At 49.9% G+C, this 26,702-nt stretch overlaps 1 protein-coding gene across 35 annotated transcripts in view; it reads left to right on the top strand.

The window, feature by feature from the left end:
* The first annotated feature begins 3,689 nt into the window (after nucleotides 1-3,689).
* Nucleotides 3,690-26,702, top strand: part of KIF1A (kinesin family member 1A) — a 113,727-nt gene continuing 90,714 nt past the window's right edge. For 32 of the 35 annotated variants that reach the window (XM_045368125.3, XM_045368124.3, XM_045368123.3 and 29 more), the window contains exon 1: nucleotides 4,476-4,573. The gene's annotated coding sequence lies outside the window, so the exon portion shown is untranslated. Of the gene's footprint in view, nucleotides 3,782-4,475; nucleotides 4,574-4,989; nucleotides 5,566-26,702 lie in introns of those variants that run through there. The other 3 variants (XM_045368098.3, XM_065526387.2, XM_065526386.2) reach the window with 3 other exon arrangements.

The raw sequence follows: 26,702 nt of genomic DNA, 5'->3' as shown, positions 1-26,702 counted from the left end.
AGAACAGAAAACACACACAGATGAACTAGGAAATACGAGCTGTGTAATTTCAGTGATTCGGTGTATGAGTTGAAAGCTCTTCTATCTGCATTTAAAACTGGCATTCTACGATAGAAAGATGAAGAGTAAAATTCATGCTAGCAATTTAAAATTTTAATTTTTCTTTACTGAGAATGGCATTAAATAGCAAGAAAACACCATGGCTAATCAAGAGAGCCTGGGGAATGGAGGAAGAGGTTTGTATTTTTAGCACCTTTAACTGCACTTTGCTGGGCTTTTGAACAAGGCACCTTTATTTCATTTCGCATGGGGCCCTGCATGTTCTGTCACTGGGCCTTTTCCCAGTGGAAAAACAGATGAGGTCTGTGAAGTGGGTGGAGGCTGCAGCCAGGGTGAGGGGGACCGGCAGGAGAGACACAGTTTAGTCCTGTCTCCTGCCCGTCTTGGGATGGCCTGGACCACGGGAAGTCATCCCGGGGACTGTTAGGGAGCTGCGAGGTCCTCCTGGGTGGGACAGCACTGGAGACAATGAAGAGCTATCTGGAGAGCCTCCTCGCGGATGCCACAGGATGATGCAGCACAAGGTAGGGAAGCGGCTCCTCCTCTGTGGGCTCTGGGGAGCAAGGAGTGGTGATCGGTTTCAGGAAGGAGCCCGCACTCCGGGCCTTCCCTGCATGGGCTTGGTTTCTGTGTCTCCCCACTGCAGGCTGCCAGTAGAGCAGCTGCCGTCCCGACACCGTTGGGCGCTCACAGGCCAGAGTCACTCGACGCCCAAGGAATATGGCCAGCTGGAGAGAAAAACATGCTTCCTGGGGATCCATGTCAGTCCATGTCTCTGTGGCATTAGAGGAGGGGCAAGGGGTGACTGGGAGTAAAGCCCATGCAGGACGGAGGGGAGGGGGCAGGTGCAGGCAGAAGAGCTTCAGATCCTGATGCAGGTCTGAGTCCAGCAAAAGAGACCAGGAAAGAAGGGGCTTGGGTAGGAAGAGTCTCAGACTGCAGTCCCCTTCCCAGAAGCTTTCGATCAAGCTGATGGGTGTCCCTGATAAAGCTGCCCTTTGGAGGGTCTTGAGTGGGACGGAGGGGCCAGCACTGGTATCTCAGACTGTCTTTGATGAGGAGCAGTCAGGGAACAGGTGGCAAAGCTTAGTCTTGATATAACAGTAATTGCTATAAATGTAAGTGGGTTAAATTCCAATTAAAAGGCAGAAACAGATACGATTTTAAAATTTCAGCAATGGGTTGCCTAAAAGAGATATGCTTTAAAAAGATACAAAAAGCTTAAAATAAAAAATTTGGCAAAAGACATAGCAGGCAAATATGAACCAAAGAAAACTGGATTGACATGTTAATGATATTCAAATTTAAGGCAAAAAATTTAAAAAACTGCAAACACCAGACAAAGAAGGGCACACATGTATATGGGTGCAAGGAACCACAGAATGATAATGCACGTCTATCAAAATCATTCTAATATCTAAAAATATGGCCTCAATACACAGCAAGTAGCATGTGCCAGAACTGCTGGGAGAAGCAGATATTTTAACAATTCTAACTGGAGATTTTTAAAAATAATAATCATAGTTCACATTGACAAAAATTAGCAGAAATCTCCAAATCCTGATCAATACAACTAATAACCTTAAAAAACTTTTCTTTCTGGGATCTTACCTTACTGAGTCAACAATTCATAATTTTGAACTGTTACATAATATACAGAACTCTCTGCCCATCAAGCAGAGAATACAACCATTTTGAACACATGTAGAACATGTGTGAAATAGACTATGTGTTAGGACCTAAAGAAGGCTCAATGAATCCCAGAGGCACAGGGCCATGCAGACTGGGCTGCTAGCTTCTGTTTGTGCTTCTAAGTTCCCTTTGCCCATTACTCAGGAGACCACCTGAAATGGACCATACTCCTTGGGTGCCCCTGACCTCCAGCTTCCCCTTGGGTTCAGCCAAAGCACTACCAGATCAGGGGAGGAGGGAGAGTGAGGTCCAGGGTTTGCTGCCCTGGCTCCCTTCCTGGGAAATTCTGGCTGGCTGCACCCCTCCGCCTGAGCCTCTGCTTCTGCCTGCCCCCCTCCCTGCAAGCAGTAAGGCTGCAGTGCCACCAAGCCCTTGGGGCTCTCCAACCTCCTGCCCACACCTTTGTCAATAGTCTCTTTATCAAACACTTCTCAAATTACCCAATTTGAGTGTGCCATCTGCTTCCTGCCAGGATCTTGACTGAATACAGACTTGTTCTCTGACAATAATGCGATTAAATTAGAACCTGGTAACAAAAGGTTATAATTAAAGAAATGCTATTGAAAAGTAAATAATGTTATTAAATAACCCTGCGTTTAAAAGGAGATCATCAGGGACAGTAGAAAATATTAGATCTTAATGATAATGAAAACATTTTATGTCCAAATTTGTGAGACTCAGCCAAGGCAGTCTTGTAGAAGGAATTTTGTAGCTTTTAATATAGTAGATCTATTGGAAAATCAGAAGGCTTAAAAAGGAGCTAAGCATTTAGTTAAAGACAGAGGAACAGATCGAATCCAAAGAACCACAAGGGAAAGAAATAATACAGAAGGACAGAAGCAAATGAAATAACGGGAAAGACATTTAACAGAACTAAAAGTTAGAGCTCTGAAAATATTTAAAAATATTAAAAGAGAAAAATGTCAAAAACAAAATACAGGCTAAGTGCACGCTGGTAATCCCAGCACTTTGGGATGCCGAGGCGGGTGGATGACTTCACCTCAGGAGTTTGAGACCAGCCTGGGCAACATGGCAAAATCCTCTCTACAAAAAATGCAAACATTAGCTGGGTGTGGTGGCACACACCTGTAGTTCCAGCTACTAGGGAGGCTGAGGTGGGAGGATTGCTTGAGCTGGGGAGGTTGAGGCTGCAGTGAACCAAGATGGCACCACTGCGCTCAAGCCTGGGAGACAGAGCAAGACCTTGTCAACAACAACAACAACAAACTGTAAAAAGCCAGAATATAAAGAAAAAAAGATATGCTAGTCACTTAAATATTAACGTGAAATAGATTAATTCCTAGAAAAATGTCAATTGCCTCGAGAAATAGAGAGCTTGCCAGATTAAAAACCATGAGGAAAACGGTGGTGATAAAGACCCCAGCCCCAGAAGCCCAGATGGTTTTATTGTTTCTGCCAATGTTGGGAAGAACAATTGATTTCTCTTTCATGCCGGTGGTTCCAGGAAACAGTGAAGGAGGAGGAGCTGTCTAGCTGGTTTCGGTGGGGCTGGGGCTGGGAGCGGGGGGCCCGTTTCTTGCAGAAGTGGATGCGAATCTCTCCCTGCCACCTGCAAGGTGCTCGCACGCAGCTGTGGGGACTGAGGTGAAGCCGGCTGTCCCTGGAGTGTGGATTAAATAGTTAACGGCCAGGCCGCTAGGGCAGCGCAGGCCCCCGCTGGGCGTCAGGGAGGCTTAGCCAGGCGACGCCAGGATGCCCATGGCAGTGGCTCGATGGCAGGGGCTGGGCTGGGGGGGACCCAGCCCCGGGGTTCAGGGTGGCCCGAAGTCCGTGCACCCCCGCACCGCAATGCGGGGAGGTCCCCGTGGGCGAGCTGCCCAGAGGCTTTGTCGAAGTTGCCCAGCCCTGGGACGGTGGAGGGAGGGCGGTGGCGCGCACGGAGATACCAGTCAGCCCCTGGAACTAGGAACGCGGCTGGGGGCGGGTGACGCAGGCTGGGGTTTGCCGGGGTGGCCCGCGAGCGGCGTGTGACTTGGGGGTTCAAGGAAGTTAAACTGGACAGGCTGGGGTGAGGACAATGGGGGCCTGGAGAGGTGGGGCGAGAGGAGGGCGGGGGTCCCCACGAGCCGCGGCGGAGGCGAGGCGGCGGGTCCACGGGCTGGTTGCATCATCCCGCGGGGAGGGCCTCGGTCACTGCTGCTCTTCCCTGGCGCCCCGGCCCCGACGCAAGATGCGATTTCACCGCGCACCTGTTACACCCAGAGCCAGCATCCCTGGCGCAAGGAGCCCTCCCTCCCCAGCCCCGCCCGCCCCCCACGATGCGTCTGTCGCTGGCTCCGAGCGGGGGCAGGTGGAGGTTTTACGATTTCACTCGAAAGGGGCCAGGGTGGGGGAGGGCCCGGCGAAGGGTCCGCCGGCAAGTTCAGGTGCATGCGGGGCTTCCGGACGGGGCGTCGCCGCGTCCCTCCCCCGCGAGGTCTCAGGGGCGCGCCGGGGGAGGGGACGCCGCGTCCGAGCCGGGTGTCGGTCCCCCACCCTCCGCGGGGCCCGCCGCGGTGTCAGCGGTGACGTCACAGCCCGGCCCCGGCCCCCTCCGTCCCCAGCCCAGTCCCCGCGGCGGCCGCGTCGCCCGTCCCTCTCCCCGCGCGACAAACCAGCTGGCGACTGGAGCTCGGACGCCGCGCGCAGCCAACCAGCGCCTCGGGAGGGGCGCTGGGCGGGCCGGGCCGGGGGCGCGCAGCCCGTCACGCGGCGGCGCAGTCACAGCTCAGAGCAGCCGGCGAGCGGCAGCAGCTCCGGGCTCGGGAGCCCGCGCCCATGCCAGTGCCCATGCGGGGCCGCCGCCAGTGACGCCAGAGAGGTAAGGCAGGGGCCCGCCCGGCCTCCCGCGCCCCTCGCCCCGCATCTGCGCCCCGCAGCCCGCGCCCGCAGCCCGCACCTGCACCCCCTGCGCCCAGGGCGGGGAGCTCCGGCCCTGCGCCCTTGTTGCGACCCGAAGCGCGGGCACTGTGAGGCCCCTTCCCTTCCAGACCTTCCTTCATCTCCGCAGAGAACAATGGGGGAAATTCAGGGGTGTCCGCCCTTCAGGTGCCGCTGGAGAAGGTCCCTTTGCCGCGATCTCAGCTGCAGCGGACGGGGGTCGCCCTCTGGAGGGCTCGCCTTGCCGGCGGGATCGGGATACCCCCGCCTTTCCCCGGCTATTCCGCTCTCCTGGAGAGGAGCCACCTGCGGGGCTGCGGGAGGGGCTGCGCCCAGACGGCGGGGGAGGGGAGGGATGGAGAGCTGGGCTGAGGACGCGGATGCCGCACCTGGGAGGGTGCGCGGCTGCAGCGCTTCTGCCTGAGGGGAGAGCGCGCAGGGCTGCCGGGCGCGGGCAGCTGCTCGGGTCCCCGGGGTGGGGGAGGGCGGATGCTGGAGCCTGGAGCAAAACAGGCAGGCGGGGCGGGGTCTGCGGCGCTGGGGCCTGGCCACCCGCGTCCTTGCACCGCCGGGCTGCCCATCACCCCCTCCCACGCCAGAGACCCCAGCTCCCTTCCAGAAAGACCCAGCACTTGGGAGGGGCTGCCGGCGAGCGCTGCCTGCGTCTCAGCCGCCAGCGCCCCTGTAACAGGTGTGGCCCGGCGGCGAGGGAGGGGCTGCGGGGCTGCCGGGTCTAGGATGGTGGCGCGCCCCCGGCGCCCGGGCTCGGATGACAGGAAGGAATAGTGGCCGCGAAGACCTTCGCACTCCCGCTTTAAGCTGCCCCTCACACCGACTCCCCGCAAACCAGCGGCCCAGCCCTCTCGCTGGGGAAGGGCCGGGCAGCATCCCCGCCGGGAGGGAGGGTCCGCAGGAGCGGGGCGCTGGGCGCGGGTAGGTGGGGTTGGGGGGGCACTGCCGGCCGCAGGGGCGGGAGGGGGAGGGGAAGGAGGGAATGCCAAGTCATGGGGCCTGCTGGGCGCGAGCGCGACGTCGCCCGGCGCGGACCCGATGCGCGCCCACGTCCCCGGGAATAGGGACTTTTCTCCAGAGACTGGAGGACCCCCTCCCCAAGCAGCGGCCCTTTCCAAGGGGTGCCTGCATTGCTGGGATTAAAGGCCTGCCAGGGCAAGCGGATTGGATCTTGCGGCTGCGGAGAGGAGGCGGTTCGGAGAGGCCCCTGCCGCGCAGGGCTGGTACTGGCCTCACCCTGGGGACGCACAGCGCGACACCGTGCTCGGCTCTGCGGGACACCCTGTCGCACTCAGGCTGGCGGGACCTTTGCCAGGGAAGCCATGCCAGCACCCCTGTGGTCTGAGAAGGCAGCAGAGGGTTTGAAGGGAAGCTCTGGGGTCCACGTGGGGGTTGGGGCTGCACCTGCGGCGGCCATTTTGCAGGTGTGGTTGGCCACCAGCCTTAGCCAGGCCGTGGAGTGGGGCAGGTGTGGAGCTTGCAGTGCAGGGTGTGAGATGAGCCAGGGCCAGGGCTCAGGTCTGCCCTTGCATTGAACACACACCGTCTATTTAGAGGGGTTCCTTGTTTGGTTGATGGGGTAGTTGGAGTCAAGACCCAGGAACCCTCTGGACCAGAGATGCTGTAAGGCAGCTGGCTGAGGGGCCCAGCGTGGGGTCGGGGGAGGGCAGCCTTTACCTGGGGTGAAGTCTCGGGAGGGCACTGGGTCCAAGGCAGGGCCCAGATGAACAGCTTCACTCTGGCTGCAGATGGATCTGAGGCCCTGCAGGTGTCCTCCCCGGGCAGGTCCACACGGCGGACAGAGGCTGGAATCAGGTGTCAAGGCAGGGTTCCCAGCCCAGACCCAGGGAGGTCCCTGTGGTGACGGCCTGCAGGATGTCTGCTGTGTGCCAGCCCTGCTCCCAGCCAGGTGCTGCCCCCCGGGTGCCTCCTTTCCCCCTTCCCCACTGGAATGTCCCACAGACTGCCCTGTCTGGGGCTCTGGCTGGCCAGTCACAAACAGGTGGAGTCTGGAGTTCTGCCCAAAGCCCAGGGCTGATGCTTGGCTGGACTGGGATTTAAACTGCGGCCACTGCCCGGCCGCCCAGCCTGTGCCCCACAGTCCTCATTGATGTCATGACTGCTGACCTTGGGCCCACCATGTCCTTTGGGAGTAAGGTAGGGCAGTCCTCCCATGGGATTTGTGGAGGGTGGAAGGGGAGATGTGGGCTACATAGCCTCAGGAGGAGGCGCTGGAGGAGACTGAGGGCATCTCTTCAGGCCACTCAGCCGGGTCAGCCAAAGCCGGTGAGCTGGCTTGACGGGGGCGGGAGGGGAGACGTTCCCACAGAGCTCTGGTCCTACTGGATTGGGGTCTATGGAGGGGCTACCAGCATTAGGCTATTAGGATTGACTGAGCCCTGCACATGCCCAGCCGGCCAATCCTGTCAGGCCTGAGACCATCCGTGCACCTCTATCAGTGAGCTGGGAGGGGCCTGAGCTGCCACCACGGGTGGAGAGTGGTGGGGCCTGGGTCCCCCGGTGGCTGTGATTGGTAGGATGAGCGTGTGGTCATCTGCCTGCAGAGTCCAGGGACCTCTCTAGGACATTGCCACTTTCAGCGTTCTTAGGCCCAAAAGATGTGGCTCACCACCCCCAATATGGGCGGCCAAAGGGGCTCAAGGTGTCACCTCCCACTGCCCATCACCCACTCCATGCCCAGGAGCATCTCTGAGAACCCTGAGGGGCTGGGCTACACCCTGCCCCAAACCTGTCCATGGGTGGCCAGGGTACCCAGGGACACAGCCAGGCAGTGTGGGGCCTGTGTCCTTGCTGGGTTCTGCCCCTTAGGTGGTGGCCTCCGGCCACAGGCCCATCCCTGCCACAGGAGGGTTTGGGATCCCAGAGCTTTGCATCCCAGTCCTTTGGCATGGCACCTGAGCAGAGACAGGGGCACAGTGGCCCCACCTGACGAAGCCAGCTTGCTCTTTAGCTCCTGAGCCCCACTGGGATCCCCCCCTCAGCCTGGCTGGCTTCTCGCCACCCCAGTGCCCCCACCCCCAGGGCCTGGAGAACCCAGGGAACAGCCGGCTTGGCTTGGCCCATGTGCTCCAGTTGTGCTGTGGGGCAGAGGGCACAGTCAAGGTCAGCAGTCAGTGGAGGCTGAGCCTTCTGACCTCTCCTGCTCCTCACCAGCCCATGCTGCCAGCTTCGGCCTCCTACAGGCCTAGCGAAGTGTAGAGATTGATCCGGATGTGTGGATGTGGGACTTGGATGTGGGACTCAGAGGCTGGGGTTGCTGGAATCTGAGTAGGAGGGGCTGCTGCCTCTCTAAAGCCTCCTCACCCTGGATTTAATCTCCTAATCCCAGGCCTTGTGGTCTGGGCAGGCCCAACCCTGGCCGCCACAGAGCCTGGAGATTCAGATGGCCTTTGGGGGTCCCTCCTGCTTGCCATCCCTGCCAGATTTCAGGATGCCCTGGAGTCTAGGGAGGGCAGGCCAGTGCCCGGCTATCCAGGCATCCTGGCGCTTATTCCTCACCCTTCCTCACAGTGCCCTGGAGGGGGCCAGAGCAGTCACTTGGCCACACACACTCATAGTCACATGATCCACTCCAACACACACTGATACACATACACGTACATGTACACACACATTGCACACACAGACACACAGATGCACACACACACCCATACATACATTCACACACACAGAGACACTCATACGTACACACATGTTCATACACACATGCACACTCACACACCCACACATGCATTCACACACAAACACACACAGACATACACACATGCTCATGCATGGCTATATACACACATACATGCATGCAGATATAGACACACACACACACACACACACACACACACACACACACACAGAGTCTCTGCATCCCTCGTCCCTGTCTTTGTTCTTGCCTGGGTTTCTTCTCTTGAATACTTTCTATTCAACCTCCACATTAGGTTTTAGGCCCCCCTCAAATGCTGCCTCTGCCGTGATGCCTGCTGTCACCCCTACCCCTCAGATTGGCACCCCCTCCACAACCATAGGTTTCCAGGGGTGGGGAAGAAGACAGGGAACACTGATTGGGCGTAGCCTCCACTGTGCACCTCATGTGCTTCCCTTTATCCCATGCCACTCCACACCTGAACAATGAGAACAGCACCACTTGGCTCCGACCCCACTGAACCAGGTGGTGGTGGTTCCATTTTCCAGGTATGGAGACTGAGGTTCCTGAGAAGCCCATGTGGCTTGTGAAGAGAGGACCTGGGACTCCGAGGACGGTAGCTCCTTTAGTGCTTTCTGCCCGTCCCCCTACTTTTCCCTCCACCCCCATTGTCCCTGACTTCTCCCACCCCCATGGGGGCCAGCACAGTGCCTCACACAGAGTGAGGACTCAGTGCTCTTCCATGGCTGAGCTGGTTGTTTTAGCCCAGGTATTGCATTTCCTGGTGGAGTCCAGGGTGAGCTTTGGCCACCCTCTCAGGGGTTGGGGTGTCCTTGGGTCTCGGGGTCTCCTGTTCGGGGCCTACAGATTCCTGAGCGAGCCTGGCAGAAGAATGACAGCCATCCCCTATCCTCTGGGCCTCCCATGGGGCTCCTGAAATGCAGCTCTAGGGACAGGCATGGCCCTCGACTGCTCCTGCAGGGCCCCTTCCCTGAGGCTAGTAGTGCCAGGAGTACCCTCAAGGGGTTCCTGCCCCCACCTCAGCCCTGCCAGGAACTCTCAGATGGGCCTCAGTTTCCCTTTCCATCTGTCATCAGCTCAAGCCAGGACGGTGCAGGACACGGCTGCGCTGGGCTGTCAGTGCTCAAGGTCCTGGGTCGGTGTGACTCCTGAGGGGCTGCTGTGGGGCTGGGACGGGCTGTACTCAGTTGCTCGGTGTCATCTGGTCCCCACTCTCCTCCTGCTTCCGGGGCTGGGGCCCCACCATGGCTGCAGGTCCTTGGGGCCTGGGAGGGCTGCAGCTCTAGGACAAGCAGTGGATGCAGTGGGGCAGGTGCAGACCAGAGGAGCACGCTTACGGCCTCACACCTTTTGCATCAGCTCTGTACTTAGGCAAGATGTTCTTGGTTGGTGTTTTATTTTCTCCAGCTCTTGGTTATCTTTATTTTATTTTATTTTATTTTATTTTATTTTATTTTATTTTATTTTAGAGATAGGGTCTCACTCTGTCACCCAGGTTGGAGTGCAGTGGTGCAGTCACAGCTCCCTGCAGCCTCAACCGCCTTGGGTTCAAGTGATCCTCCTATCTCAGCCTCCTGAGTAGCTGGGACTATGGGCATGTATCACCATGCCTGGCTAATTTTTTGTAAAGATGGGGTTTTGCCATATTGCCCAGGCAAGTGCTGAACTCCTGGGCTTAAGCAATCCCTCTGCTTTGACTCCACAAAGTGCTGGGATTGTAGGCATGAACCACTGCACCCAGCCTTTTTATTTTCTTGAATGGGTTTTTTCCTCTTTATGGCACCTCCACAAGTGGCCTCTGGCAGCTGCTTGCCATGTCCCCTGGATTGGAGTCTCTGTTTCTTGGACCCTAGAGCTGCTTGTTTCTTGGTTTCCTGTCTTGTTTTGCTGGAACACATCCTTGTGTGACTTCCTTGAAAGGGTGCATGAGTCTTTGGTGTGTGAGTGTGTTTTTGCTGTGTCCCTTGCTCTGGGTGGTAGTGTCTGGGGTGCTTCTGTTCCTAAGTAGTCTTCCTGGGAACTCTGAGGACAGGGTCACCGTGGCTTTCTGCATCAGGTCACTTATGAGCAGACTTTGTTGGCAACTCATCTTTTCTCCCTGGAAGCTTTTAGCATCCTGTCTTTTCCTTGGTGTTCTGACTCCATGTGGATGGGTGTAAGGGTGGGGTTCACATTTATTGGCACCTGGTGGGCCCTTCACACTGAAGTCAGGGTCTCTTATTCTATTTGTTTGTAATTTCCTCCCTTTCATTTTTTTCTTTTACCCTGAATTCATGGGTAGGTCTGTTTGGTTGCTTTTCTCTTGTATGTTCTGTCTCCTTGTTTACATTCTAAAGTCCTTTGACTGCCTTTTCTAGAGGTTGTTTTTGAATCTTGAACGTCAGCTCTTACATTTTTCATCTCTAAAATCTTCGCTTTTCTAACTGTTCTGCCTCATAGCTTTCTGCCCTTGTTTTGAAAATGAGCATCTTCCTGAATCTCTCAGGTGTGTGGACAGAGGTTGTGCTCGGTTGTTTTGTGTCTGTTCCATGCTTTGCCTGTCCTTCCCACAGGGCCTGTTTTCTGCTGGCAGCTCTGGTCCTTCCCTTCACACTCTGTTCTCACGCCCAGGGAAGGCCTTCGTTGGCCCATCACGCATTAGGGAGGCTATTGGTGGGAGCGGCAGGGCTGCTGCTGCTCACCCTGGAGTGGTTCTGACCAGAGCTGGGGTGGGGTGTCCATAGCAGGCCCTGGCTTAGGTGAAGGGGTGGGGCTGGCTGCCAAGCTGCCCCTGCATATCAGAATGAGGGGTGCCACCTTCTTCACCTCACTGAAGGCTTCACTCCTGCCATGGAGAAAGCCGTTCAGCTGCTCACCTGCGGGCACTGGCAGTGACCACTCTCGGAGGGTGGGTGGCGGGACTAGGGGTGCAGGCTTCCATGTTACCCTCACTTCTCACCTCTGCCTTCCACCGGGTGCTTGAGTTCCTGAGCCTGAGCCCCCTGCCCCTTCCCTGCCCTCTGCAAGTGGCACTTGGGGCTGAGGTCCCAGGAGATGCCTCTCCGATGCCCTTTGCAGTTGTGAGCTCTCTGGTGGGCTCTGGCCCTGTCTCATGGGGTCCCAGAGTGACCAGTGTGCCTGGCAGTCATCGGACCTGGGGCTCCTTACTCTCCAGGGGTGGACAGGACACTCCTCTATGACCATTGGTTGTAATTCTAAGAAAAACTTGCTGTGGTTTTTTTCTCAAACTCTTCAAGAAGGATCAGTGTTTCAGGAAGTGGCCCATGCCGATGCTTTGTTCTGGGCTGGCCCTGCTGGGTGTGCACATGGAGGGCCACTGGTCTAACTGGGAGCAGGTGGATCCCTGATGTGAAGGAGGATCCCCAAGGTGAAGGTTGATCCTTGAGGTGAAGGTGGATCCAGAGGTAAAGGCAGATCCTGAGGTGAAGATGGATCCCCAGGTGAAGGTGAATCCCTGAGGTGAAGGTGAATCCTGAGGTGAAGGCTGATCCCGGAGGTGAAGGTGGATCCCTGAGATGAAGGTAGATCCCCAGGTGAAGGTGGATCCTGAAGTGAAGGTGGATCCCTGAGGTGAAGGTAGATCCTGAAGTGAAGGTGGATCCCTGAGGTGAAGATGGATCCCCAGGTGAAGGTGGATCCCTGAGGTGAAGGTGAATCCTGAGGTGAAGGCTGATCCCGGAGGTGAAGGTGGATCCCTGAGATGAAGGTAGATCCCCAGGTGAAGGTGGATCCTGAAGTGAAGGTGGATCCCTGAGGTGAAGGTAGATCCTGAAGTGAAGGTGGATCCCTGAGGTGAAGATGGATCCCCAGGTGAAGGTGGATCCCTGAGGTGAAGGTGAATCCTGAAGTGAAGGCTGATCCCGGAGGTGAGGGTGGATCCCTGAGATGAAGGTGGATCCCCAGGTGAAGGTGGACCCTGAAGTGAAGGTGGATCCCTGAGGTGAAGATGGATCCCCAGGTGAAGGTGGATCCCTGAGGTGAAGGTAGATCCCCGAGATGAAGGTAGATCCCCAGGTGAAGGTGGATCCCGAGGTGAAGGCAGATCCCGAGGTGAAGGCAGATCCCTGAGGTGAAGGTGGATCCCCAGGTAAAGGTGGATCCCCAAGGTGAAGGCAGATCCCCAAGGTGAAGGCAGATCCCGAGATGAAGGCGGACCCAGAGGTGAAGGCTGTCTGGGCTCCAGGTGGACACCTGTGCAATGCTCTGCAGTGTGGGTTTCCCCAGCAGCTGGGCAGGGAGTGCCTGTGCCAGGCCTGTGTCCACCCCTCACCGTTCACCCCATGCCTGGTCTTTCCTGGACGCTTCTTAAGCGGAGACACACTTTGTTGTCTGCCTTAGCGCCACCCCCATACCCCCTTCCACAGGGACTTGGCTTTTTCTGCCGATGCCCCCACCCCAGGGTGAGGCGGGAACTTGAAATGTCCCCAAAGCAACAGGGGAGTTCCTCCAGGGCCACCCTGCCCTCTGTGCCTGCAGTGACTTGCGGGGCATGGCCCGGTGTGGCCTGGTGGGTCTTCTGCACGCATTTTTACCAAGTGAATGGATTCTGTTCCCCTCCCCTCTGTCCCGGGGCCCCTGGCTCAGGGCTCATGGTCTCCCTTTCCTGGAGTCACCACAGCCGGCTGGCCACACACACATGAATGGCCACCATCCCCCAGCCCTCTTTCCCTCTCCTGCCCATGGGCCATCTTCTCTGCCCACTTCCTGTGGATGCATCCTGGGTCTAGTCAGACCCTCAGACACCCATGGTGTTGCCTCTGTGTCCCCAGCGCAGACACCACCCTGCCACCAGCAGCTTCTCAGCCTCTTCTTTTCCTCCGGGCAGTCATCCTAGCCCCTCTGGCTTCCTCCCTGCCACCCTTGAGCCTGTGCCCTCATCTCTGGCCACTCCAACCAGTGTGACCTCACCCCACAGGACCAGTTCATGCTTCTTGTCTCTGATGACTTCCTGCCCCACCTGTCCCAGAGGCTGCCCCTCTCTGTCTTTGAGGGGAGCTCACCCTTTCTCCTGGGCTCTGGCATGTGCTGTGTCCGGCACTGTGACCCGCAGCTCACCGCCTTCTCAGGGGTTCAGCTGTGTCAGACCCCCATCCTCAGCTTTACCTTCTGCTATCAGCCACGCCCACAGGCTCTGACAACCCTTGGGGCTGCCTGGTTCCCTCTCAGATTGGCTGACAGAACAACTTCTTGAAGATAGTTACCTTTCTTTTCTTTTCTTTTCTTTTCTTTTCTTTTTCCTTTTTTTTTTTTTCTTTTTGAGATGGAATCTCACTCTGTAGCCCAGGCTGGAGTGCAGTGGCACAACCTCTACCCACTGCAACCTCTGCTTCCCAGGTTCAAGCGATTCTCCTGCCTCAGTCTCTCAAGTAGCTGGGATTACAGGTGCCTGCCACCACGCCCAGCTAATTTTTGTATTTTTAGTAGAGACGGGGTTTCACTGTGTTAGCCAGGGTGGTCACGAACTCCTGACCTCAAGTGATCTGCCCGCTTCGGCCTCCCAAAGTGCTGGGATTACAGGCATAAGCCACTGCAATCAGCCAATAGTTACATCTTTAAAAATTGTGTCATGTGGTAGCAAAAATATACAACAAAGAATACAGAATAATATTACAACCAACGGCCACATGCCCATCAGCTTTCAAAACAAGGCATTTCCAACCTGCTTCCCAAGGGCAGCACTGGCAGAGGGCTCACGGCCACCCGGCATCTCGGCTGACCCACCTCACCCTGGGGAAGAAGAGGGACAGATGGGTCCTGGCGGGAGAGAGGTCCCTCCATGTCACCATGGCATATCGAGTGGCTTGGTGGCGTCTAGGCCCTTAGACCCCCTCCACACCCATAACTGTGAATTCGGTGCCGATCGCTCCTGGAGTGTCATCGTCCACCCTGAGTCTGTGGAGTGCTGCTTGTGTGTTTGAAGCTTTGAGAGGGCTGCAGCCGACTCTGCATTCGTCTGCATCTTGGATGCTGGGCGTTTGGGCTGTTTCCATCCATTCTTTTTGCATTGATAAATCATGCTATATTTGGGTGTATTTCTCCTGTGAATATGTACAACATCTACTTGCAGAGTTGCTGGGGCACATGGTCTGCAGCCCTCCAGATGTTACCATGTTATTTTCAAAGTGGTGGCACCTGTTCACTCCCAGGGTGAGCTGTAAAGCTCCTGTGGCCTCCTCCTGACAGCGCTTGGTGTGCCCCACTTTTAAATGTTGTGATCTGGTGGATACAGTTTGAAAATATGGTTTCCGAATTACTACCGTGGTTGAGTATCTTTTCATGTAAATTGCCAGTTCATATCTTTTTGCCCATTTTCTTTTGTGATGTTTAAAATTTTTATTTTTCTCTGTCCTCTATATATTCTGCGTACAAATCCTTCGTTGGATTGTATGTGTCGCAGATACCTTCTCCAGGTGGGTGGGGTTCTCGTCACCGTTTTAGTGATATCTTTTGATACCCTACCTTCCTTTTGGTGTTTTCTGTGGGTAAAGAGATCCTTTCGGCTGGGCACGGTGGCTCACACCTGTAATCCCAGCGCTTTGGGAGGCTGAGGTGGGTGGATCACTTGAGGCCAGGAGCTTGAGATTAACCTGGCCAATGTGGCGAAACCCTATCTCTACCAAAAATATGAAAAATAACAATAAAAATAGATGTGGTGGCGCATGCCTATAATCCCAGTTACTTGGATGGCTGAGACACAAAAACCTTTTTTTTTTTTTTTTTTTTTTTTATACTTTAAGTTCTAGGGCACTGTGCACAACATGCAGGTTCGTTCCATAGGTGTACATGTGCCATGTTGGTTTGCTGCACCCATCAACTCGTCATTTACATTAGGTATTTCTCTTGAATCCTGGTGGCAGAGGTTGCAGGGAGCCGAGATTGCACCCCCACACTCCAGCCTGGGCAAGAGAGTGAGACTGTCTCAAAAAATAAATAAATAAATAAATAAATAAATAAATAAATAAATAAATAAAATCCTTCCCTAGGGGTAGTATGAAGATAAAACTCTTCTTTGTTTTCTTCCAAAACATTTGTTGTTAACATACAGGTCTTTAATCCACATGGAATTTATTTGACCTGTAAAGGGATCTAATGGTATATTTTCCATGTTGCCAACCAGTGTTCCTTCCATCGCTGGTTCGGTCGTCCGTCCTCTCCTACTTGCTCTGTAAAACCACCTTTCCCCGAGATCGAAAGGACTGTGCTTCTGCAGGTCTGTTCCTGGGGTCCCTTCTGTTGCACTCGTGGTGGCCTCTTCCTGTCCCAATACAGCCCACCTTCATGCCAGGGCTTCCTACTCAGGCTCAAGGTCACAGGGCATGTTGCCTTCTGCCCTCTGGTCTTTTTTTTTCTTTCTTCAGACTTGTTATTGATATTCTTAACATCTTACTCTACCATATACGTTTTTAGAAGCAACTTGTCATGATTCACAAAAAAACTTGAGTTTTCATATGAAACGTCATTGAGTTTTCAAATCAATTTGGGTAAAATTAAATGTTTTCAAGATATTGAGATTTCTTTTCCATGAATAAGTTATAGTTCTCCATTTATTTAGATTTTCTGCAATGTTTCTAGTAGAGTTCTACAATTTTCTTTATAAAAAGTTAGTGACGGCCGGGCACAGTGGCTCACGCCTGTAATCCCAGCACTTTGGGAGGCCGAGGCGGGCAGATGACCAGGTCAGGAGTTCGAGACCAGTCTGGCCAACATAGTGAAACCTCATCTCTACTAAAAATACAAAAAATTAGCCGGGGGTCGTGGTGGATGCCTGTAATCCTAACTACTCGGGAAGCTGAGGCAGGAGAATCACTTGAACCCAGGAGGCGGAGGTTGCAGTGAGCCGAGATCACGCCACTGCACTCCAACCCCAGGTGACAGTGTGAGACTCCATCTCAAAAAAAAAAAAAAAAAGTTAGTGACACTTATTCCTAGGTACTCTATAGTTTGCATTATTATTTTATTTATTTATTTATTTATTTTTTAGAGAGAAGGTCTTTCTCTGTTGCCCAGCCTGGGGTGCAGTGGTGTGATCATAGCTCACTGCAGCCTTGAACTTCCAAGCTCAAGTCATCCTCCTGCCTCAGTCTCCCAAGGAGCTGGTACTACAGATGTCGCCACTACTCCTGGCTAATTAAAAAAAAAAATTGTTTTAGAGGTGGGTCTTGCTATGTTGCTCAGGCTGGTCTTGAATTCCTGGGCTCAAGTGATCGTTCTACCTTAGCCTCCATGGTAGCTGGGACTACAGGTGTGAGCCACTGTGCCAGATTGGGTTATTTTAAAGGATACCTTAAAATATGTTTTAATTCTTTATCTCGGATAGATAAGAATGTTCTTGATTTCTACAACCTTATTGAACCTTCCTACTTCAAATAATTTTTCTTTGGATTCTCTTGATTTCTGTGTAGATGAGCTAGTGGTCTGCAAATAATGACAGTTTGGTTTCTTTCTTTCAAATTCATATTATGTTTGTTATTTTCCTGTCTTACTGGTCTGGCTAGAACCTCTCCTACAATGTTAAACAGAAGTAGAGATAGCGAGCATCCTGGACTTGTTTCTGAATTTAAAGGAAATGTTCCTATCCTAGGCTTAAGCAATCCTCCTGCCTCAGCTTCTCAAGGACCTGGGACTATAGGCGTATGCTACCATACCTGGCTAATTTTTTTATTTTTTATTTTGTAGGGATGGGGTCTCACTATGTTAGCCAGGCTGGTCTTGAGCTCCTGGGCTCAAATGATCCTCCTATCTCAACTCCCTAAAGTGCTGGGATTTCAGGTGTGAGCCACCATGCCCAGCCTCATGCATATTCTTTTAAAGTGCACACAGAATGTGTGCTAAAATTTGCCATATGCTGGTCATAAAGCAATCATTTTACCATTAAGTGTGATGTTTGGGTAGGTTTTAGTAGCTAGGTATTATGAGGTTAAAAAAGTTTTCTTTTATTCTAATATTGCTTAGAATTTTATCACAAATGAGTCTTGAAAATTATGGAACGCTTTTTAAGTATCTATTGAGGGCCTCATATTCTTTCTTCTTTAATTTGAAAATTATAATAACAGCTATCCTAATGTCAAGTTATACTGGTATTCCTGGCATATGCTTACCTACATTGCCCTTTTTATTTGTTACTGTATTTTCTTGCTAATTTTTCAGACTTTCCTACCTATGTTCATCAGTAAAATTGGTCTATAATCTTTCTCAAATTTTTCTTGTTTACTTTGATGCTAAAATTCTATTAACATCAATGAATGAGCTAGGAGTACAGTTGGCTCTCCATATCTGTGGGTTCTGCATCTGTGAATTCAACCAGATCAAAATTTTTGGAAGAAAAGAATGGTTTGTCTATATTGAACATGTACAAACTTTTTTTTCCCTTGTCACTATTACCTGGACAATACAGTGTATAGTAACTATTTATTAATACATAGCATTCACATTGTATTAGGTATTATAACTAATCTTGAGATGATTTAAAATATATGGAAGGGGCTGGGCGCAGTGGCTCACGCCTGTAATCCCAGCACTTTGGGAGGCCAGGGCAGGCAGATCACCTGAGGTCGGGAATTCAAGACCAGCCTGACCAACATGGAGAAACCCTGTCTCTACTAAAAATACAAAATTAGTTGGGTGCAGTGGTGCATCCCTGGTGGTGCATACTAGGGAAGCTGAGGCAGGAGAATTGCTTGAACCCCGGGAGGCAGAGGTTGCAGTGAGCCAAGATTGCACCATTTCACTCCAGCCTGAGCAACAAGAGCGAAACTCTGTCTCTCTATCTCCCTCTCTCTCTCTATATATGTGTGTGTGTGTGTGTGTGTGTGTGTGTATGTATATATGTGTGTATATATGTGTCTGAATATATGTGTATGTATGTGTATATATATGTGTGTATATATGTGTGTGTGTGTATATATGTATATGAGGATGTGTAGGTCAAATGCAAATACTACACTAGCTCATATGAGTGACTTGAGCATCTGTGGATTTTGGTATCTGTGGGGGGTCCTGGAACTAATCTCCTACTGATACTGAGGGATGACTTTATATTCTTTGAGTGTTTCCCTCTCTTTCCTCCATTCTCATAAAGAGTTTGTATAGGATCGATACTATGTTTTTAAAAAAGGTATGGTGGAACTCACCTGTAAGAAGTGTCTGAATCATCTACCTTTTTGTGTGGGTAGATTTTTTAACTATTGGATCAATTTATTTAATAATTGTAGGAAAATTCGTGTTTCTATTGCTTTTTCTCGTAGTTATGCATCACATTTTCCTGGTTCTTGGCAGATCTAGTAATTTTTGATTGGATGCTAGACATGATTTTTATATTTTAGAGTGTCTGACTTATATTTCTTGCTTTAGTGCATGTTGGGCTTTGTCTTGGCAGGTGCTTAACTTACTTGAAGACCAGTTTGATCAGTTGAGGCCTGTTCTTAAACTTTTCTAGAGTTGGTCTGGAGTAGACCACTTGCAGGAATAGTTTAGTCCCCCACCTAGGGCACGCCTTCTCCAGGGTCTCCACGGACTATCTGGAGTGGAGGCTCAAGAGGACTCCCTATTCTGGCTGATTGGATCACAGATGTCTCCTTACTTTGTGTGAGTTTTGGGAATCGTTCAGCTTACAACGGCCCAGTCTTTTTGTGTCTGGATTATCTGGGAATGGACTAGTACTCTGAAAAGACTCAAGGGTACCCCTGTGTAAATTTCTGGACTTCTACTGAGCAGCTCCCTTCTTCCAGAACTCTTAACTCACAACCTCCAGCTGCCTCCACCCACCCAAACTCTGACCGCCATCTTTTCAACCTGTCCAAGCTGCCAAGGTGCTTGGGTCCTACCTCGCTGTGCCTGCCTCCAGGCAGATTTGGAGTGACCATAGGGCTCACCTAGTATGTGCCCTTTCTCTTGGGGATCACAGTCCTGCACTGCCTATTGTCTGACGTTTGAGCACAGTTATTTCTGTATATTTTGTCTTCTTTGCTAGTTGTTGTTTACAGTGAGAGGTTAAGCCTGGTCCCTGGGTCTCCACCATGGCTGGACATGAAAACTCCACATTTTGCTAGGAGTGTTTTCATTTCCATTTAGTAAGTATTTTTATATTTTCATCATGATTTTTCCTTTGGTTTGTTATTTATAAGTTTATTTTTTAAATTTCTAAACATATGGGTTTTTAATTATTTTTAAATTAATTTTTAGTCTAATTGTGTTCAAATTACATGGTTTATTTGATACAGGTCTTTGAAAGCACCGGCAGTTGCATTATGGTCTAGTACATGGTAGAATATTGTAAATGTTCATATGTGGTTGAAAAGAATGTTGCTCTAATTTTCTGCAAGAGGCACATATGTCCATTAATTCATGATTATTGTGTTACTCATGCTATGCTCTTACTAATTATATATCTGCTTGATCTACCAATTAGTGAGAAGTGTGTTAAAATACCTGTCACGATAAATTAATGAATTCCTCCTTATTACATGACTCTGAACTTTGGTTTTATATTTTCATCCTTTTTTTCTTTCTGGGGTCATTTTGGGTAATTTTTCTCTGACATATTTTCCAGTTCATTAATTCTGTGTTGAGCTCCATTTAATTTGCTGATTAGCCTGTCTGCTAAGCTTTCAGTTTTAAATAATTACATTTTATTTCTAGAAGTTCTGCATGGTTCTTTCCCATATTTTACCCCATTGTTTTTCACTTCTGCTTATTTCTTAGAACATTTAAGCCAACTTATTTTTATAATCTGTATTCGACAATTTTAATATCTGAAGTTACTGAGGATCTAATCCCTCTCTTCCCTCTTTCTTTCTTCTCCCTTCCCTCCGCTTTCCCCCCGCCTCCCTCCGCTCTGCCTCCCCTCTCCTTCCCTTCTCCCTTCCCTTCCCTTTCCTTTTTTTCTTCCCTCCTTTTTTGGCGACTCTTGCTTATGGTGAATTGCTTCTCCAAGTGTTTGGTAATATTTCATTGTGAGCTAACATTTGACTGATGTTCATCTTCGGGAATCTTGGGGCTGTGGGAAAGGAAGCCTTCTCCTGGGAGGATTTGTATGTGCTTTGTTAGGTGCTTTGGGTGCTAACTCCTGAGAACTACTCTGAGCTAACTTCTCAAATTTGGATTTCACTGATCATGCAGGTGTTGTAAATTTGAAACCCAAACTTTATGAGGACAGGCGTCTGGCCTTAAATTCTCAGTAACACTGTTTTTTAGCCACCTAGAGCTGGGTGTCATTCAGATTAATTCCCCTGTGTTCCTTTTTTTACCCAGCCTTCCATTTCACAGAGGTTGTAGCTTTGAAGCATTCAATTTTTGTGGTGACTTGGTTCTATTCTCACTTTATGTGTCTTTGAGGTCCTACCTCCCATTTCCCCAACAGCAGGTGAAACCAAATTCTCTGGGTTTCTGGTATCGCCAAATGCCAGTCGCTTTGTTGCCACCTTAATTTCTTCTCCTTCTTCCTCTTTTTTCTTTCCTTCTGAGGAGTCCTCTTATTTTCTTCTGATGTTTGTTATTTATCCTGAATTTCTAGGTGCTTTATAATGGAGGGTGTCTCACCCACCATACTGCAGAAGTAGAAGCCTCCATTCAGCCCTTTTGCTCTCTGTTGGGAAATATTATTTATATTTTATTTATTTATTTATTTATTTATTTATTTATTTATTTATTTATTTTTGAGACAGAGTCTCACTCTGTCACCCAGGCTGGAGTGCAGTGATACGATCTCAGCTCAGTGCAACCTCTGCTTCCCAGGTTCAAGCAATTCTCCTGCTTCAGCCTCCTGAGTAGCTGGGATTATAGGCACCAGCCACTGTGCCCAGCTAATTTTTGTATTTTTAGTAGAGACAGGGGTTTCACCATCTTTGTCATGCTGGTCTCGAACTCCTACCTTGAGATACACCCACCTCGGCCTTCCAAAGTGCTAGGATTACAGGCATGAGCTACCATGCCCAACCTGGGCAGGAAATATTAATTTTAATGAGCAAACTGAGTTTTGAATTCACACGTACCAGTATTTGTCAACCAAAATGAGGAATTTCTATTTATGTTACCTCAACTGTTTGGTTATGATTTGTAAAATGATTCTTTTTAGGTTAAGTATGGACACAGTGTAGAACAATCAAAAATTTTATAAAATTTGTTTAGAAAATCAGCAGCCTTTGTTCCTCGTACCCAATTTTTTTCAACTCTTTTAGCCGTTTTTAAAGTTTAGCTATATATTACTAATTACTGTGCTTGTTCTGCTGATTCTTGCCTGTTTTAGCAGTTATGTAAATAGAATTATAAAATGTTTACCCTTTTGTGTTTGATTTATTGTTTTCAATGCCCTATTTGTGGTATTCATCCATTTATCATCTCTCCCTCCTGAAATGCCACAAAAATAAAGGTAAAGGTAAACTCAAAAAAGACCTAAACACTCCCATAATAATGAAAAAACAGGAGAGAACATTTAGCAGCCACGTTCCGGATGCTGAAAAGCAGACCCACGTGGTGACCGATTTAGCAGATTCACAAGAGCAGAACCCCAGGTCCCTCCCAAGGCAAGCCTTTGTGACCTCCCAAAAGTCTTCCCAAGCCAACCACAGCTCCCTCGGGGACACTGGGGTCTGAACCAAACTGGGGATGACGCGGGGCCACCCTCCTCATCGCCGTGCCTTTAAGGCTGTGCATTTTCTCGTCAGTCTTGCTTTAACTAAGTTCCGCAGGACCTTTGCCACAGCTTTGACATGTATCTTCATTATCACTCATTCAAAATATTTTCTAATATCCAGTGTGATGATTTCTTTGACCCATGGGTTTTTAAAAATTGCATTGCTTAGGGTCCAAGCAATTGGATTGTTTTGTAGGTGATTTTTTTTTAGGGTATTGATGTATAGCATAATTCTATTGTGGTCAGAGAACATCTACCTTATAACTTGAATTGAAGATGGATATTTGTGGAAGTTTGCTTTATGACCAGCATATGGCCAATTTTAGCACACAGTCTGTGTGCACTTTAAAAGAATATGTATGAGGCTGGGCATGGTGGCTCACACCTAGAAAACCAGCACTTTGGGGAATTGAGATAGGAGGATCATTTGAGCCCAGGAACTCAAGACCAGCTTGGCTAACATAGTGAGACCCCATCCCTACAAAATAAAAAATAAAAAAACTAGCCAGGTGTGGTGGCATACACCTATAGTCCCAGCTCCTCGAGAAACTGAGACAGGAGGATTGCTTACGCCTAGGATGTCAAGGCTGTGGTGAGCTAAGATCACGCCACTGAACTCTAGTCTTGGAGACAGGAGACTTGGTCTCAAAATAAATAAACAAAATAATGTGTACGATATATATTTTCTCCTCCTCAGTGGCTGATAGAGCAAGCACAAATTTTCATCCTTTTAATTTGAACTTCTCTGTGCCTTTGTATGTAGAGTCTCTCATTAACAGAATATAATTTTAAAATAATCTGGTCTGACAATTTTTAATGTTTTACTTGGTGTATTTAGTTCATACTGAGTTGACCTTTTATCTGCAATCTTAACTCTTTCTTTTCCACTTGATGTTATCTTTTCATATTCTGTTTTTCTCCTTCATTGCCTTCTATTGGATTCATAAAATAAATTTTAATTTTTGGGTATTTTTCTATTAACTTGTTAGTTATACATTAGTTTTCTACTTTCTAAATGATTAACTTAGCAATGACAACATGTATGCTTGACAATCGAATGTAAATGATTACTATGACCTCTTTCATGGTCATGTTGAAACTTTGCAACCTTGTCTTTTGGTTTCTATCATTTCTGTTGAGAATTCAGTTGTCAATTTCTTTTCTTTTTTTTTTTTTTTTTTTTTTTTTTTTTTGAGATGGAGTCTCGCTCTGTCACCCAGGCTGGAGTGCAGTGGCACAATCTCGGATCACTGCAAGCTCTGCCTCCCAGGTTCACGCCATTCTCCTGCCTGAGCTTCTCTGAGTAGCTGGGACTACAGGCGTCTGCACCATGCCTGGCTAATTTTTTGTATTTTTAGTAGAGATGGGGTTTCACTGTGGTCTCAATCTCCTGACCTTGTGATTCGCCTGCCTTGGCCTCCCAAAGTGCTGGGATTCTAAGCGTGAGCCACCACGCCCGGCCTTTTTTTTTTTTTCCTGGCTGACTTTAAGCTTTATCTCTTTATCTTTGGTCCTAACGTTGTTGCAGTGCTGTGCCTTGTGTGGCTTTGTTGTTTGTCTTGCTTTGTGTTTGCAGAGTTTCTTGAACCTGTGGGTCGATGTGCTTCAGCAGCTTTGGACAATCCGTGGTCATAAGTTTTGTAAATATTGCTTCCAGGTGGCTTATGAATAACAGAATTTATTTTTCATGGTTCTGGAAGCTGGGAAGCTCAAGAGCAAGGCACATTGGCTGAGGATCTGCTTTCTGGCTCCTAGACGCCTTCTTGCCCTGTTCTCATGTGGTGGAGGGGCTGAGGGGTGTCTCTGGCGTTTCTTTTGCAAGGGCACTGATCCCATTTGTGAGGCTCCACACTCATGACCTAATCACCTTCTAAAGGCCCCACTTCCTAATGCCATCACTTTAGGGGTTAGGATTTCAACACAGGAATTTGGATGGGACAGGGGACACAAACATTCAGACCATAGCACCCCCATTCCATTTCTTCTCCTTCTAGATTCCAGTTACAGGTATGTTTGACCATTTCAGTGTGTCCTATACTTTTCTGGCTCTCATGTCTATATTTTCCATTCTTCTTATCTGTTTTAAATTTTCTATATTTCTATTACCTATCCTCCAGTTTACTAGCACTGTCTTCAACTGTGTCTAATCTCTTGAGTTCCTAATTTTAGTTATTTTGTTTTCCAGATCTAGCATTTCCATTTGATTATTTGTTATAGTTTCCAGTCTTCTGGCAAAATTATCCATTTTCCATTTATATTCTCTGTCCTTTTGCTCTTATTTTGAATATATTAGTCAGGGTTGTTATAAAGTCCTTGTTTAATAATGCCTAGATCTGGATCATGTGTAGGTATGTGTCTCTTTTTTTTTTCTCTCATGTGTTTCTATTTTATTTTTCCTCTTTGTTTTTAATCAGAGTCCTTTTTTATTTTACACCTTCTAAGTTTTGATTGGATGTCACACATTGCCTATTAAAAGAATATAGAGTACAGAGTTTGAAAAAATAAAAATAAAAGAGTGTAGAGACTCCAGATGGCTTCCATTTTCTCTCCCAGGCAGCCAGACTGAAATCCGAATTAAGCCAAGTGAGGGCAGGTTGTAGTTTTCATAAGGCTCATCTGAGCTATGGCTCTGCCCTGCTCTTAGGTTTTGTGCCTCCCTGGGCTTTCAGCCAGAGCCTGGTGTGATCACTGGGGATCCTCCTCCTGGAGGACCCTGAACTCAAATCTTTGTTCCTTAGCATCTGAGACTGTGCAAGACTCCTCTTTGGTTTTCAGCTTGGGTTTTTAAAATCCCACCTCTCTTACCTTCAGAATTTGGCAAATGTCTTAAGGGAAGGACTAGGCATTTGGGGCATTTGTTCATTTTAGTTCTTTACCTCTCTCTACTGGAATCTTGGCCTCTCAAGTTTCTTTCTCTTGCCCAAAAGCTCTGCAGCTTCCTCAGTCCCTCAGCAACGGCTCTCTGTCTGGGAAGACTCCAGATTCCCGGTCTCTTGACCCATGCGCAGAATGCAAATACGCTCGGAGGCTGTGCTGCGGAGGCCAGCTCCCGTCTTGGCAGCCCCTCCTCTGGAATGTTGGCTTGCGGCTGCACACTGATTCCTTCACACACATTGCAGTGTGGTATCGGACCTCTTGAGCAGTGCATTGGTCGGCTGCTGGCCACTGCACACACCAAGCCGCCTTCGCCTTCCATGCTTTGTGGTGTGCATATTCCGCACCCCAGAGCCAAGAACAGAGGCTTCTCTGTGTCCTTGTAATGCATTTACATTTTAAAGATCAAGTTCTATATCTAGCTTTATTTTTCCAACATGGAGAGAACCAGTTGTCCCATACTGATCCTACGTCATTCCCTAAATTGCTGCGTTTTTCTTTAATCTGTGTGTATGTGTGTGTGTCTGCTTGTGGACACGCTTAGTCTGTTCACGTGTCATTTCTAGACTTTGGAAATTATTGTAGCTCTAGAGGATATATGATAGCTGGTAGGGGATGTTTCCCCTCTTTGTTCTCATTTTTCAAAATGTTCTTGTCCTGCCAAATTCCGTTGAATGTCCTGTTGGAATATTTTGCTTATTGGAATTGCACTGAATTTATATAGCTAAATTTGGGGAGAACTGGAAATTTTGCACTGTTGAATATCTGCTTTTCATCAATATTTTCTTAATCTCGAAATATTTCCGATTTTAGTACTTGGGATTACTGAGTCAAAGGATACAGACCTTCCTAAAGGTCCAGGCCGTGCTGCAGAATGGCTGCCTAGAAACCTTGCGGGATTTGTGCTCCAGCCAGGGACTCGTGAGTTTGCCTGTTCCTCTCTCCATCCCGGCTGGAATGTCCTAAGACTTTTTCCAGTTTTGAAAGTGCAGGGATTTTCAACACAAGGAAACACAGATTCTCAGAGGTCATCCCTCCGTCCACGCTGGCGGCCACTCCTGGCTGTGAGGAGAAGAGAGAGTTGGCAGAAGCACTCTGGAGTGTAGACGTGGCTGCACCTTGTGGCTCTGAGGGGCTGTGGTGTAGCTGGCATGAGTCCAGCCACATCAGGAACTTGTCCCCACTTAGTCATAGGGTGCCCTGGCACTTCCTCCTCCCCTGTAGCCTCTGGAAGAGCTGTTTGCCTGAGGGACAGCCCTGCCCCACATCCAGCCTGTTCTGCAGAGGAGTTCTGGGGATCCTGGGGAGTGGCCTGGGTGGAATCTAGGAGTTCAGCATCTGCCTTGGTCCCAGGCTCACTGTGCCCCCTTTCCTTCTGCAGACAGAGCCCTCCTGCTCTTGATCCTGAGCTTTCAGGGGCAGCCCAGAGGGGCTTGTCCCTTCTTCACAGCTATGAGGCTGGGGCAGTGTAAGACGGGGGCTTTTGGCCCGATTCTCCCAAGGGTGGCACTTATGGATGGGGACGACCAGGCAGAAGGTCGCCTTTTCACGGAATGTCATTGTGGAAGGGTTTCAAGGAGGCCACCTAGCCTTTGCTCTACTTGGATGCCTCTGGTGATGTGGGACTCACCACTGAGCGGGCACCCTCGAGCGTTTAGATACCAATTGGCAAAAACCTCTCGTGTCAGGTTGCATTAATTCTGTTTCATGGAGCTCTGGCCGTTCCTGTAACCAATAGCTCTGTCCTGAGCCTGTCCCTGTCCCTGTGCCCAGGAGCCCCATCCTTCAGGCCCCAAGCCCCACGGGGGCAGCAGCAGCGTCTGACTGGTCAGCCTGGAAAGACCTTTTGCAGTGGCTGCTTCGTCCCTGTTTTGT

The sequence above is a fragment of the Macaca fascicularis genome, chromosome 12, assembly GCF_037993035.2.
Source record: "Macaca fascicularis isolate 582-1 chromosome 12, T2T-MFA8v1.1".
NCBI classification, from domain to species: Eukaryota; Metazoa; Chordata; class Mammalia; order Primates; family Cercopithecidae; genus Macaca; species Macaca fascicularis.
The sequence above is the reverse complement of the archived record's forward strand: the minus strand, read 5'-3'. Positions and strand labels throughout refer to the sequence as shown.